Source organism: Salvelinus alpinus, chromosome 30, assembly GCF_045679555.1.
Source record: "Salvelinus alpinus chromosome 30, SLU_Salpinus.1, whole genome shotgun sequence".
Lineage (NCBI taxonomy): Eukaryota > Metazoa > Chordata > Actinopteri > Salmoniformes > Salmonidae > Salvelinus > Salvelinus alpinus.
In genome coordinates, this window is record NC_092115.1 from 14,255,815 (window position 1) to 14,272,092 (window position 16,278).

General features: G+C 44.1%; 1 non-coding gene across 1 annotated transcript; it reads right to left on the reverse strand.

Annotated features, from left to right (window-relative positions):
- Positions 1–16,127: 16,127 nt before the first annotated feature.
- trnav-cac (transfer RNA valine (anticodon CAC)) lies at positions 16,128–16,200 on the reverse strand. The gene has a single exon. It is a non-coding gene; the product is annotated as a tRNA-Val (tRNA).
- Between the last annotated feature and the right edge of the window lie 78 nt (positions 16,201–16,278).

Consider the following 16,278-nt stretch of genomic DNA (forward strand, 5'->3'; position numbering starts at 1 on the left):
TCATATGTCTTGCTTATCTCAAAGAATTTCATTCACATCTTAATTTAAATTAAGGGAAAACTAGGCTACATAAAATAAATAGGCTAACCTGGCTGCAACTCAATAAAATAATTATCATAAGCCTAGTAGCTATAAAACATTTAAGGGTATTGACCACCCGTGGCACCGTTCCCATTGTTAAGCCTTATTATCTCTATATTTAAATTGACCTAAACGACAGAGACGCCAAGAGTGGAGCACCTTCAAATCACATGGATTTTGTGTTGTAGATATGTGGTAGTAGAGTAGTGTAATTTAATGCTTGTAATTGTTTATAAATGCCTTCATTTTGCTGGACCCCAGGAAGAGTAGCTGCTACCTTGGCAGGAACTAATGGGGATCTGTAATAAATCCTAATACACATACAGGGGTTAGAATGCTTAGAAATAGAATCCACCTCTTTATGAGCAAATTACATGCGCTCTAAACTCCAAATGTAGACTATACTAATAAACCAGATGTAGATGCATCAATTGATTTATATCAGGGTAAGGATTTCATTTGGGATATTATACTACTTCTACCCCTCCTCTCTTTCAGTTTCCGTAGTGTAGAAGTTATTGCGTTTGCCTAACACACAGGGGCCAGTCACATACAGTCATTTAAAAGTATGGACAGTACTTAAAACAAATGAAACATGAGTCCAAACCACTTCCATCAATGTAAATAGATGATCAGCTCCTTTCCACTAGATGTTAGAACATTGGCGCGGGGACTTGCTTCCATTCAGCCACAAGAGCATTAGTGAGGTCAGGCACTGATGTTTGGCGATTAGGCCTGGCTCACAGTCGGCGTTCCAATTCATCCCAAAGGTGTCCGTATGGGGTTGAGGTCAGGGTTCTGTGCAGGCCAGTCAAGTTCTTCCACACTGATCTCGACAAACCATTTCTGTATGGACCTCGCTTTGTGCACAGGGGCATTGTCATGCTGAAATAGGAAAGGGCTTTCCCCAAACTTTTCTCCCAAAGTTAGAAGGACAGAATCATCTCAAATGTCATTGTATTCTGTAGCGTTAAGATTTCCCTTCACTGGAACTAAGGGCCCTGACCCATGAACACAGCCCTCGACCATTATTCCTCCTCCACCACACTTTAGAGTTGGCATTATGTATTCGGGCAGTTAGCCTTCTCCTGACATCCGCCAAACACAGATTAGTCCTTCGGACTGCCAGATAGTGAACTGTGATTCATCACTCCAGACAACTAATTTCCGCTGCTCCAGAGTCCAATGGCAGCGAGCTTTACACCACATCACACCGAATACAACAGCTGTAGATCTTACAGTGAAATGCTTACTTATGAGTCCCTAAATAACAATGCCGTTTTAAAAAATATGGATAAGAATAAGAAATAAAAGCAACAAGTAATTAAAGAGCAGCAGTAAAATAACAATAGCGAGACTATATACAGGGGGGTACAGGTACAGAGTCAATATATGGGGGCACAGGTTAGTTGAGGTAATATGTACATGTAGGTAGAGTTATTAAAGTGAATATGCATAGATGCGTAGTGTTGCATCCGAGGATAGACGATTTTCACGCGTTATGCGCTTCAGCACTCGGTAGTCCTGTTCTGTGTGGCCTACCACTTCCCAGCTGAGCCATTGTTGTGTCTAGAAGTTTCCACTTCACAATAACAGCACTTACAGTTGACAGGGGCAGCTCTAGCAAGGCAGAAATTTTACGAACTGACTTGTTGGAAAGGTGGCATTCTATGACGGTGCCACGTTGAAAGTCAGTGAGCTCTTCAGTAAGGCCATTCTTCTCCTAATGTTTGTATTCGGCGATTGCATGGACGTGTGCTCAATTTTATACACCTGTCCGCAACAGGTATGGCTGAACTAACCAAATCCACTAATTTGAAGGGGTGTCCACATACTTTTATAGTGTAGCTTGACATGGGTGGCATTTTCCGAGTTAAACTGACCAAGATCCGCCTCCATCAAGACATAACACCTCACATAATTCTTCCCAAAAACAATGCAAATGTATGTACAGTTGAAGTCGGAAGTTTACATACACTTAGGTTGGAGTCATTAAAACTCGTTTTTCAACCACTCCACAAATTTCTTGTTAACAAACTACAGTTTTGGCAAGTCGGTTAGGACATCTACGTTCTGCATGACACAAGTCATTTTCCAACAATTGTTTACAGACAGATTATTTCACTGTATCACAATTCCTGGGGGTCAGAAGTTTACATACACTAAGTTGACTGTGCCTTTAAACAGCTTGGAAAATTCCAGATAATGATGTCATGGCTTTAGAAGCTTTTGATAGGCTAATTGACATCATTTGAGTCAATTGGAGGTGTACCTGTGGATGTATTTCAAGGCCTACTTTCAAACTCAGTGCCTCTTTGCTTGACATCATGGGAAAATCAAAAGAAATCAGCCAAAAACTCAGAAAAAAAAAAAGTGTAGACCTCCACAAGTCTGGTTCATTCTTGGGAGCAATTTTCAAATGCCTGAAGGTACCACTTTCATCTGTAAAAACAATAGTACGCAAGTATAAGCACCATGGGACAACGCAGCCGTCATACCGCTCAGGAAGGAGACGCGTTCTGTCTCCTAGAGATGAACGTACTTTGGTGCGAAAAGTGAAAATCAATCACAGAACAACAGCAAAGAACCTTGTGAAGATGCTGGAGGAAACGGGTACAAAAGTATATATATCCACAGTAAAACAAGTCCTATATTGACATAACCTGAAAGGCCGCTCAGCAAGAAAGAAGCCACTGCTCCAAAACCACCATAAAAAAGCCAGACTACGGCTTGCAACTGCACATGGGGACAAAGATGGTATTTTTTTGGAGAAATGTCCTCTGGTCTGATGAAACAAAAATAGAACTGCTTGGCCATAATGACCATCGTTATGTTTGGAGGAAAAAGGGGGAGGCTTGCAAGCCGAAGAACACCATCCCAACCGTGAAGCACGGCAGTATCATGTTGTAGGGGTGCTTTGCTGCAGGAGGGACTGGTGCACTTCACAAAATAGATGGCATCATGAGAGAGGAAAATTATGTGGATATTGTGACGACCCTCCCACTCTGTCTGCCGTATTCTCTCTTTGTTCTTGTTTCCTTATTAGGATGCCGGTGGGCGGAGTTGGGAGGGTCGTCAGCTACATGGGAAACACCTGGGCCCACTGTCATAGGATAAATGCACCACTTCCCCATTCATGGAGGAGACTCTCTCCATGCAGACACCTTTATAGATTTGGTTGTGTTTCTTGGTGTTTTTTTGGTTGGTTGCTTTAGCATCTTTCAACACCCTGCATTATCACATTCATGCATGCAAAACACTCACTTACACTTACACTTGATGTCATACTTCCGGCGCCGAAAAGAGATGGCCGCCTCGCTTCGCGTTCCTTGGAAAATATGCAGTATTTTGTTCTTTTATGTGTTATTTCTTACATCGGTACCCCAGGTAATCTTAGGTTTCATTACATACAGTCGGGAGGAACTACTGAATATACGATTAACGTCAACTCATCATCGTTCCTACCAGGAATATGACTTTCCCGAAACGGATCCAGTGTTTTGCCTTCCACCCAATACAATGGATCTGATCCCAGCCGGCGACCCTGTGCGACGCCGAAAAAGGGGCAAACGAGGCGGTCTCGTGGTCAGGCTTCAGAGACGGGCACATCGCGCTCCACTCCCTAGCATACTACTCGCCAATGTCCAGTCTCTTGACAATAAGGTTGATGAAATCCGAGCACGGGTAGCATTCCAGAGAGACATCAGGGATTGCAACGTGCTCTGCTTCACGGAAACATGGCTAACTCAAGGGACGCTAACGGAGTCGGTGCAGCCAGCTGGTTTCTTCATGCATCGCGCCGACAGAAACAAACATCTTTCCGGTAAGAAGAGGGGCGGGGGGGTATGCCTTATGATTAACGAGAAGTGGTGTGATCATCATAACAACACACAGGAACTCAAGTCATTCTGTTCACCTGATCTAGAACTCCTCACAATCAAATGTCGACCGCATTATCTACCAAGGGAATTCTCTTCAATCATAATCACAGCCGTATATATTCCCCCCCAAGCAGACACATCGATGGCCCTGAACGAACTTTATCTGACTCTTTGTAAACTGGAAACCACACACCCTGAGGCTGCATTCATCGTAGCTGGGGATTTTAACAAGGCTAATCTAAAAACAAAACTCCCTAAATTCTATCAGCATATCGATTGTGCTACCAGGGCTGGAAAAACCCTAGATCATTGTTATACTAATTTCCGCGACGCATATAAGGCCCTCCCCCGCCCCCCTTTCGGAAAAGCTGACCACGACTCCATTTTGTTGATTCCAGCCTACAAACAGAAACTCAAACAACAAGCTCCCGCGCTCAGGTCTGTTCAACGCTGGTCCGACCAATCTGAATCCACGCTTCAAGACTGCTTCGATCACGCGGATTGGAATATGTTCCGCATTGCGTCCAACAACAATATTGACGAATATGCTGATTCAGTGAGCGAGTTCATTAGGAAGTGCATTGACGATGTCGTACCCACAGCAACGATTAAAACATTCCCAAACCAGAAACCGTGGATTGACGGCAGCATTCGCGTGAAACTGAAAGCGCGAACCACTGCTTTTAACCAGGGCAAGGTGACCGGAAGCATGACCGAATACAAACAGTGTAGCTATTCTCTCCGCAAGGCAATCAAACAGGCTAAGTCCCAGTACAGAGACAAAATCGAGTCGCAATTCAACAGCTCAGACACAAGAGGTATGTGGCAGGGTCTACAGTCAATCACGGATTACAAAAAGAAAACCAGCCCCGTCGCGGACCAGGATGTCTTGCTCCCAGACAGGCTAAACAACTTTTTTGCCCGCTTTGAGGACAATACAGTGCCACTGACACGGCCCCCTACCAAAACCTGCGGGCTCTCCTTCACTGCAGCCGAGGTGAGTAAAACATTTAAACGTGTTAACCCTCGCAAGGCTGCAGGCCCAGACGGCATTCCCAGCCGCGTCCTCAGAGCATGCGCAGACCAGCTGGCTGGTGTGTTTACGGACATATTCAATCAATCCTTATCCCAGTCTGCTGTTCCCACATGCTTCAAGAGGGCCACCATTGTTCCTGTTCCCAAGAAAGCTAAGGTAACTGAGCTAAACGACTACCGCCCCGTAGCACTCACTTCCGTCATCATGAAGTGCTTTGAGAGACTAGTCAAGGACCATATCACCTCCACCCTACCGGACACCCTAGACCCACTCCAATTTGCTTACCGACCCAATAGGTCCACAGACGACGCAATCGCAACCACACTGCACACTGCCCTAACCCATCTGGACAAGAGGAATACCCATGTGAGAATGCTGTTCATCGATTACAGCTCAGCATTCAACACCATAGTACCCTCCAAACTCGTCATCAAGCTCGAGACCCTGGGTCTCGACCCCGCCCTGTGCAACTGGGTCCTGGACTTCCTGACGGGCCGCCCCCAGGTGGTGAGGGTAGGTAACAACATCTCCACCCCGCTGATCCTCAACACTGGGGCCCCACAAGGGTGCGTTCTGAGCCCTCTCCTGTACTCCCTGTTCACCCACGACTGCGTGGCCATGCACGCCTCCAACTCAATCATCAAGTTTGCGGATGACACTACAGTGGTAGGCTTGATTACCAACAACGACGAGACGGCCTACAGGGAGGAGGTGAGGGCCCTCGGAGTGTGGTGTCAGGAAAATAACCTCACACTCAACGTCAACAAAACAAAGGAGATGATTGTGGACTTCAGGAAACAGCAGAGGGAGCACCCCCCTATCCACATCGACGGGTCAGTAGTGGAGAAGGTGGAAAGTTTTAAGTTCCTCGGTGTACACATCACGGACAAACTGAATTGGTCCACCCACACAGACAGCGTTGTGAAGAAGGCGCAGCAGCGCCTCTTCAACCTCAGGAGGCTGAAGAAATTCGGCTTGTCACCAAAAGCACTCACAAACTTCTACAGATGCACAATCGAGAGCATCCTGTCGGGCTGTATCACCGCCTGGTACGGCAACTGCTCCGCCCACAACCGTAAGGCTCTCCAGAGGGTAGTGAGGTCTGCAGAACGCATCACCGGGGGCAAACTACCTGCCCTCCAGGACACCTACACCACCCGATGTCACAGGAAGGCCATAAAGATCATCAAGGACAACAACCACCCAAGCCACTGCCTGTTCACCCCGCTATCATCCAGAAGGCGAGGTCAGTACAGGTGCATCAAAGCAGGGACCGAGAGACTGAAAAACAGCTTCTATCTCAAGGCCATCAGACTGTTAAACAGCCACCACTAACATTTAGCGGCCGCTGCCAACATACTGACTCAACTCCAGCCACTTTAAAAATGGGAATTGATGGAAATTATGTAAAAATGTACCACTAGCCACTTTAAACAATGCCACTTAATATAATGTTTACATACCCTACATTACCCATCTCATATGTATATACTGTACTCTATATCATCTACTGCATCTTGCCATCTTTATGTAATACATGTACCACTAGCCACTTTAAACTATGCCACTTTATGTTTACATACCCTACAGTACTCATCTCATATGTATATACCGTACTCTATACCATCTACTGCATCTGCCATGCCGTTCTGTACCACCACTCATTCATATATCTTTATGTACATATTCTTTATCCCTTTACACTTGTGTGTGTGTGTAAGGTAGTAGTTGTGGAATTGTTAGGTTAGATTACTTGTTGGTTATTACTGCATTGTCGGAACTAGAAGCACAAGCATTTCGCTACACTCGCATTAACATCTGCTAACCATGTGTATGTGACTAATAAAATTTGATTTGATTTGATTTGATTACTGATTACACACATCATTGTATATTATACCTAGTTACTTTATTTAATAAATATATATTTTGTTACTCCTTATCTCCACGTGGTCTCCCTTTTGTTACGGGCTTTGATCCGGTTCGTGACAAGATATTGAAGCAACATCTCAAGACATCAGTCAGGAAGTTAAAGCTTGATGGCAAATTGGTCTTCCAAATGGACAATGACCCCAACCATACTTCCAAAGTTGTGGCAAAATGGCTTAAGGACAACAAAGTCAAGGTATTGGAGTGGCCATCACAAAGCCCTGACCTCAGTCCTATAGAAAATTTATGGGCAGAACTGAAAATGTGTGTGCGAGCAAGGAGGCCTACAAACCTGACTCAGTTACACCAGCTCTGTCAAAGGCAGATACTTTTGCTACCAAATACTAATTGAGTGTATGTAAACTTCTGACCCACTGGGAATGTGATGAAAGAAATACAAGCTGAAATAAATCATTCTCTCTGCTGTTATTCTGACATTTCACATTCTTAAAATAAAGTGGTGAACCTAACTGACCTAAGACAAGGAATTTTTACTAGGATTAAATGTCAGGAATTGTGAAACTGAGTTTAAATGTATTTGGCTAAGGTGTATGTAAACTTTCAACTTCAACTGTAGCCTATATCAAATGGGCTATTTAGTTGAGCGCTGATGCCTCCACATGATAAGCAGTGGCCACTATGCCAATGCCAAGGGCACCAAATATTGCTCTTGTCCATGCCCAGTGCGCCTCTGCAGGTGGCGGACTAAACCCAACTCCATGGTGAAGGAAGTTTCTGATAACTTCATCAACAGAGTGGAGCAGAGACCAGGCTTTGTGGAATCTAGCTCTGACTACATTGATTCACCGAAGGTCAATACTTTAAAAAATCTAAAACATGAAAGGCCTAACTTGTACCTATGTTTGTCCTCTGTAGTTGCGTGCCTTGCTTTGTTTGCTGAAATACATACTTTTTCAATAAATGTTAATCAAATACAACTACCGACTTTTTGCTCGTTTTTGTTTTTCAGATGGCAATTTAGCGAGGAAGCGCATGTGTCAATTGAATATCCAATGACATAGGCCTAGGTCTCCAAATACTCATTGTCCAATCAAATCACCCAATCTAGAGATGATGTGTCGACCCAAAAAAATATGCCAGGGAGATATTGTCGTGGAAATTCTAATCAATAATGAGGAGAGACAAGGTCAATCACCAATCAGGATATTTACTTTATTCAAAACTTATTAACAAGAGAGCATAGAGTAAGTGCTCTGCAATAATGAGGCTGGTCGACCCAACACTCTTGAGTGTTGTGCCGAGAGCTCTGACATACAAAGATATTTTATAGCAACGATACCCCCTCCTATTCTACATAACAAACAGCAGATGTCTGGAATGGGTCAAAAGGTGAGACTTGATATATGAGAAAGGAGTATCCCCCAGCCAGATAGCATTTTCTGTGAAGACTGTTCTTATTGTACAGAAACCAGAATTTGGCCCCTAAGACAAGGTTCCTCTCATCATTATCCATACCCAAGCCATCTCTCCCTAGTGCCTTACATTACACGAACACAAACTCATTCTATGAAATGCATGCTGTATGTTTTTATCACCAACCCATTAAATCAATTGTCAGCTCCAGATACTCCTATCTCGAGTAAAACCCATGTCCTTGACCACACGCCTAGACATGCTGCAGGGAGCTGGAGTAGAGCCCATCCCTTAGTAGAACAGAAATGTCTTACAATTTGTTAAGTATATTTAATTGTTAACTATTCATATTAAGCAAAGCAGGTAAGCATGTTACATGTTAATTTCCCTCACAATATGTATACTGCAGCTAAGAAAGTAATATTAAGTGTATGTTGTGTAGTAAGCTTTTAGCCCATGTGCTGCACCCTAATAATTTGTTTGCTTATATGTTTGCTTATATGCCCCCTTTATTTATCCTACAGTTCTGACTTGGTGTACAGGGAGAACACTGTAAGAACGGCCCATGTTCTGAATTCTGCCGCTGTACATTTCAAAAGTGCAAAACAAATAGTTATGTCTTATCAGCTATGGTTTTTTTAATGCATTAAATGAGGCTGAATGAACTGTTTCGCTGCCAGACAAGGCTCCGCTGATAGACAGGTGTAGCAGTGGTAAGATGTTGGGACTGCTGTTGGGACAGCTTTATGTACAGTAGGCCCTAACAGTTTGTTGGCACTGTTTGACACCGTTATAGTGCAAATGATGTATTGTTTAGTGTTGTGTAGTGGCTTTGCTGGCATGTCAGAGTAAACGTAGCTAGCTTTTTAGCCTGATACCAGTGATGGTGTAGGCCTAAATCAGCATGTTGTTTGTGTAACAGTATCTTCTAAATCAAAGGCGAATAGGCAAAGCATTAATATGTTAGCTACATGAAGTAGCTAAGAGAAAACATTTAATGTAGCCAAAGATTATAGTGTGTCACGCCCTGACCGTAGAGAGCTTTTTATGACTCTATTTTGGTTTGGTCAGGGTGTGATTTGGGTGGGCATTCTATGTTCCTATTTCTATGTTTTCTATTTCGTTGTGTTTGGCCGGGTGTGGTTCTCAATCAGAGGCAGCTGTCTATCGTTGTTTCTGATTGAGAACCATACTTTAGGTAGCTTTTCCCCACCGATGCTTTGTGGGTAGTTGTTTTCTGTTTTGTGTTTCTGCACCTGACAGAACTGTTCGTTGTCGTTTTGCTCTTTGTTATTTTGTTCAAGTGTTCTTTTGAAAATAAATCATGAACACTTACCACGCTGCGCTTTGGTCCACACCTTCTTCAACAGACGATCGTTACAGAACTACCCACCATCAAAGGACCAAGCAGCGTGGTAAGAGGGAGCAGCGTTTTTTGGAGAGTTGGACATGGGAGGAAATCCTGGACGGCAAGGGACCCTGGGCACAGATGGGAGAATATCGCCGTCCTAAAGAGGAGCTGAAAGCAGCTAAGGCGGAGCGGCGACGCTACGAGGAGTTGGCTCGAAGAGGCGTGCACAGAATTTTGTTTTGAGGGGGGGGGCACACGGGGAAAGTGGCGGAATCAGGTCATAGACCTGAGCCAACTCCTTGTGCTTGCCGTGGGGAGAGAGTGACCGGGCAGACACCGTGTTATGCGGTAAAGCGCACGGTGTCCCCAGTGCGCACTCATAGCCCGGTTCGCTATATTCCAGCTCCTCGCATCGGCCAGGCTAGAGTGGGCACCCAGCCAGGATGGTGCCGGATGGTGCCGGCTCAGCGCATCTGGTCTCCAGTGCGTCTCCTCGGCCCGGGTTATCCTGCGCCAGCTCTACGCACGGTGTCCCCGGTTCGCCAGCACAGCCCAGTGATGATCCATGACACGAAGCCTCCAGTGATGAGCCATGGCACAAAGCCTCCAGTGATGATCCATGGCACGAAGCCTCCAGTGATGATCCATGGCAAGAAGCCTCCAGTGATGATCCATGGCACGAAGCCTCCAGTGATGATCCATGGCAAGAAGCCTCCAGTGATGATACATGGCACGAAGCCTCCAGTGATGATCCATGGCACAAAGCCTCCAGTGATGATCCATGGCACAAAGCCTCCAGTGATGATCCATGGCACAAAGCCTCCAGTGATGATCCATGGCACGAAGCATCCTGTGTGTCTCTCCACTCCAGAGACGTTCTCCAGTCCGAAGCCTCCAACAAGGGTGCCCAGTCCGGGGCCCGCTACGAAGGTGCCCAGTCCGGGGCCTACAACGAGGTAGCCCGCTACGAGGGTGCCCAGTCCGGGGCCCGCTACGAGGGTGCGAAGCTGCCCACCACTAGGCTATTTATGACAATGTTATGAGACAGACCCTTTTTTACATCATACACATGTCTGGGCAGCAGGTAGCCTAGTGGTTAGAGCATTGGGCCAGTAACCGAAAGGTCACTGGTTTGAATATCCGAGCTGACAAGGTGTAAAACCTGTTGATGTGCCCTTGAGCAAGGCACTTAACCCTAATTTGCTCCAGGAGGGCTGTACTTCTATGGCTTACCATAAAATAACACCTTTCACTGCATGTGACAATACATTTTTATATTTTTTTATCCAATCAAATAGTCTGGTGCCCTATCAAATAGAAATGTGCTTCGATTTGAATATGACAATGCAAAGTGACACCTCACTTTTCTATTTTTCGAGTTATTACATCAAACCGATCAGGATGGCAAAGAACGCTGAAGTCCTGTCGGCAACAACAAAACATTCTGTGGGGTGATGTATTATGGAGGACCTGGCTAGCCAGTCTATTCCCTATCATGTAAACTTCAACAGAAATTATTTCAAATGTATAACTTCAAATTAAACCAAATTGTTTGCGCTCATGACTACTGGTTTCAATAAAATTTTCAGCCAACTTACAAGCAATTTTTTTTTTGATGTTGCAGTGACACATCCATAACCCATAACCTGAGCGGAAACCAGATTGTATACCAGAGAAAATTCTATAGACATCAAGAAAGCCAGTCAGTTGATTATTGACACGTTTTTCCAACACTTTTGAGAAACAGGGCAAAATATAAATAGGCCTATAACAGTTAGGATCAGCTTGATCTCCCCCGTTAAATAAAGGATGTACCGTGGCTGCCTTCCACGCAATGGAAACCTCCCCAGAGAGGAGAGACAGGTTAAAAAGGTCAGAGATAGGCTTGCCGATTATAGCGGCCGCAACCTTAAAGAAAGCTCTAAACCATCTGACCCAGATGTTTTTTGGGGGAATAGTTTAAAGAGCTCCTTTAGCACCTCAGACTCAGTGACCGCCTGCAGGGAGAAACTTTGTAGCGGGGCAGGGGGAAAAGAGGGAGGAGCATCGGGGCTAGTCGCATTAGAAGGGATGGGAGATGAGGAAATATTGGACGGGCAAGGAGGCATGGCTGAGTCAAATAGGAATCCTGACTTAAGGAATTGGTGATTAAAAAGCTCAGCCATGTGCTTCTTGTCAGTAACAACCACATCATCAACTTTAAGGGACATGGGCAGCTGTGAGGAGGAAGGTTTACTCTCCAGTTCTTGAACAGTTTCCCAGAACTTCTTGAGGTTAGACCCACAGAGAGAGAACTGCTCCTTAAAGTAACTAACTTTGGCCTTCCGGATAGCCCGAGTGCACTTATTTCTCATTTGCCTGAACGAGAGCCAGTCATCCTGAGTATGCATTCGCCAAACGCAATTCTTAAGGTGGAGTAACTCTGCAAGACCACGGTCGAACCAGGGGCTGAACCTGTTTTTAATTCTCATTTTCTTTATGGGGGCATGTTTGAAACAATATCACTGAAAATATTAAAAAAGAAGGTCTTCGACTGAGGGTGATCAAGCGGATTCTATACCAATTTACAGAGGCCAGGTCATGAAGTTCCATTAAAGTTTTTTAGCAAGCATCTATGACAAATCAGGACAGGTCGTTTCACTGAGCAGCCATTACGAATACAGGCTCTAAAACAGTGATCACTAAGGTCATTACAGAAAATACCAAACTGATACCTATCAGGATTATTTGTGAGGATAACGTCGAGTAGAGAAGCCTTTTCTGGGTGTTTGGAGTCATACCTTGTGGGATTGGTAATAAACTGAGAAAGATTTAGGGAGTCCCATTACTTTAGGACTTGGTCAGGTGGTTTAAGCATGTCCCAGTTTAGGTCACCTAGCAGGACAAATTCAGACTTAGTGTAAGGGGCCAGGAGAGAGCTTAGGGCAGGTAGGGTACAGGCCGGTGCTGATGGAGGACGATAACCTGATTGGTGGAGTGCTGCAGAGATAGTTGTCCTTCTGGAAGGTTCTCCCATCTCCACAGAGGAACTCTGGAGCTCTGTGAGATGAACATCGGGTTCTTGTTCACCTCCCTGACCAAGGCCCTTCTCCACCGATTGCTCAGTTTGGCCGGGCGGCCAGCTCTAGGAAGAGTCTTAGTGGTTCCAAACGTTTTCCACTTAAGAATGAGGGAGGCCACTGTGTTCTTGGGGACCTTCAATGCTGCAGACATTTTTTGGTAACCTTCCCCAGATCTGTGCTTCGACACAATCCTGTCTCTGAGCTCTACGGACAATTCCTTCGTCCTCATGGCTTAGTTTTTGCTCTGATAAGCACGGTCAACTGTGAGACCTTATATAGACAGGTGTGTGCCTTTCCAAACCATGTCCAATCATTTGAATTTACCACAGGTGGACTCCTATCAAGCTGTAGAAACATCTAAAAAATGATCGACGGAAACAGGATGCACCTGAGCTCAATTTCAAGTCTCCTAGCAAAGGGGCTGAATTATTATGTAAATAAGGTATTTCTTTAAAAAAACTTTTAAAAAACTGTTTTCACTTTGTCATTATGTGTGTAGATTGATGAGGAAAAAATTTAATTTAATGCATTTTAGAATAAGGTTGTAAGGGTCTGAAAGGGTCTGAATACTTTCCAAATGCACTGTATGTTCAGTACCAATCAAAAGTTTGGACACACCTACTCAGTCAAGGGTTTTTCTTAATTTTATTATTTTCTATATTGTAGAATAATAGTGAAGACATCAAAACTATGAAATAACACATATGGAATCATGTAGTAACCAAAATGTATTTTACATATGAATTCTTCAAAGTAGCCACCCTTTGCCTTGATGACAGCTTTGCACACTCTTGGCATTCTCTCAACCAGTTTCATGAGGTAGTCACCTGGAATGCATTTCAATTAACCGGTGTGCCTTGTTAAAAGTTAAGTTGGGGAATTTCTTTCCTTCTTAATGCGTTTGAGCCAATCAGTTGTATTGTGACACGGTAGGGGTGGTATACAGAGGATAGCCTATTTGGTAAAAGACCAAGTCCATATTATGGCAAGAACAGCTCAAATAAGCAAAAAGAAACGACAGTCCATCAATACTTTAAGACGTGAAGGTTAGTCAATCTGGAACATTTCAAGAACTTTGAAAGTTTCTTCAAGTGCAGTCGCAAAAACCAACAAGCGCCATGTTGAAACTGGCTCTCATGAGGACCGCCACAGGAAAGGAAAACACAGAGTTACCTCTGCTGCAGAGGATACGTTCATTAGAGTTACCAGCCTCAGAAATTGCAACCCAAATAAATGCTTCACAGAGTTCAAGTAACAGACACATCTCAACATCAACTGTTCAGAGGAGAATGCATGAATCAGGCCGTCATGGTCGAATTGCTGCAAAGAAACCACTACTAAAGGACACCAATAATAAGAAGAGACTTTCTTGGGCCAAGAAACTTGAGCAATGGACATTAGACCGGTGGAAGTCTGTCCTTTGGGACCGGTGGAAGTCCAAATTTGAGATTTTTGGTTCCAACCGCCGTGTCATTGTGAGATGCGGAGTAGGTGAACAGATGATCTTTGCATGTGTGGTTCCAACCGTGAACAATGGAGGAGGAGGTGTGATGGTGTGTTTTTTTTTTTGCTGGTGACACAGTTGCTGATTTATTTAGAATTCAAGGCACACTTAACCAGCATGGCTACCGCAGCATTCTACAGCGATACGCCATCCCATCTGGTTTGCACTTAATGGGATTATCAGGACAATGACCCAACACACCTCCAGGATGTGTAAGGGCTCTCCAAGAAGGAGAGTGATGGAGTGCTGCATCAGATGACCTGGCCTCCACAATAACCTGACCTCAACCCAATTGAGATGGTTTGGGATGAGTTGGACCGCAGAGTGAAGGAAAAGCAGCCAACATGTGCTCAGCATATGTGGGAACACCTTCAAGACTGTTGGAAAAGCATTCCTCATGAAGCTAGTTGAGAGAATGCCAAGAGTGTACAAAGCTGTCAAGGCAAAGGGTGGCTGCTTTGAAGAATATAAAATATATTTTTATTTGGTTACTACATGATTCCATATGTGTTACTTCATAGTCTTCACTATTATTCTACAATGTAAAGAATAAAGAAAAACCCTTGAATTATTAGGTGTGTCCAAACTTTTGACTGGTACTGTATGTGTATGTATTTCTTTGTTTATTTTCAGTCATTGGCCTACTTTGTCAAAATGCGTTTCCCGCCCGGTCTCAAACCGGGGACCTTTCCCAAGTAAGGCACACTACACTACGTGAACTGCTTTAGGTGGTACTTGGGTGTCAGTTTGCCTGGGTGGTGGATTAGTCACTCTCAGAGCCTAATTAACTCAGAAATTGCTTTGTCTATTACCTTAACATTGATGCAGTGTTTTTTTTTATAAAGAAATGTCCAGGACTGTTCTATTTAGTGTAGGCCAGAATTTGGCCGCAGGTGATTTTATTTGGCCCCCTTAAGTTTTCTGAGCAAAATATATACATCTTTTTTTTTATTCTCCCCAAAAAAGGGCTTTACTACAAACAGAAATACTCCTCCGTTACATAAGCTGTCGGGGTGGCTGGTCTCAGACGATCCGGATGTGGAGGTCCAGTGCTGACGTGGTTACACATGGCCGGTTGGACGTACTGCCAAATTCTATCAAATGATGTTGGATGCAGTTCATGGTAGAGAAATTAACATACATTTATTTGGCGACAGCTCTGGTGGACATTCCTGCAGTCAACATGTCAATTGCATGCTCCTTCAAAACTTGAGACATCTGTGGCATTGTGTTGTGTGACAAAACTGCACATTTTAGTGGCCTTTTTATTGTCCCCAGCACAAGGTGCACTTATGTAATGATCATGCTGTTTAATCAGCTTCTTGATATGCCACACCTGTTAGGTGGATGGATTATCTTGGCAAAGGAGAAATGATCACTATCAGGGATGTAAACACATTTGTGAACAAAACTGGAGAGAAATAAGCGTTTTGTGTGTTTGGAAAATGGACAAAACATTGGACCAACACTTTACATGTTTGTTTATAATTTTGCTCAGTATAGAAACAATTAGTAGACTGCAAATTGACTGCAGTCATCCGGAACAACAACGCTATCTCCACCTATATTGTGCTTTTGCATGTTCGATGTCTCATTGGAGGTCGTAGCGGGCTTATTTATATGGATCCATGTCCGTGTCCCGTTCCTTGTAATCGGTAGCTCTAGCCTTTAACCCAGCATGGATACCTTCATATAGTCACTGTGGGGACGCCGTAGTCTATGCACTTATTGATGAAGCCTGTGACTAATGTGGTAAACTAGCCTCTGTTTCATCGGAACCACTTCCGTATTACCATTGCATTGCTGCTGTTTTTTATTTAAAGAAATGTTCAAGCCTGTTCTATTTATGTAGCCCTATGAATTTGTTAGTTTATTTCCAGTTATCGTCTCTGTCAATTTTGTTAAAATGTGTTTCCGCCCGGTCTCGAACCGGGGACCTTTCGCGTGTGAGGCGAACGTGATAACCACTACACTACGGAAACCTTAGAAAATATCACTTGGGTGTCATTTTGACTGGGTAGATTCGTCGCGCTCAGAATCTAATTAAGTTAGAAATTGCT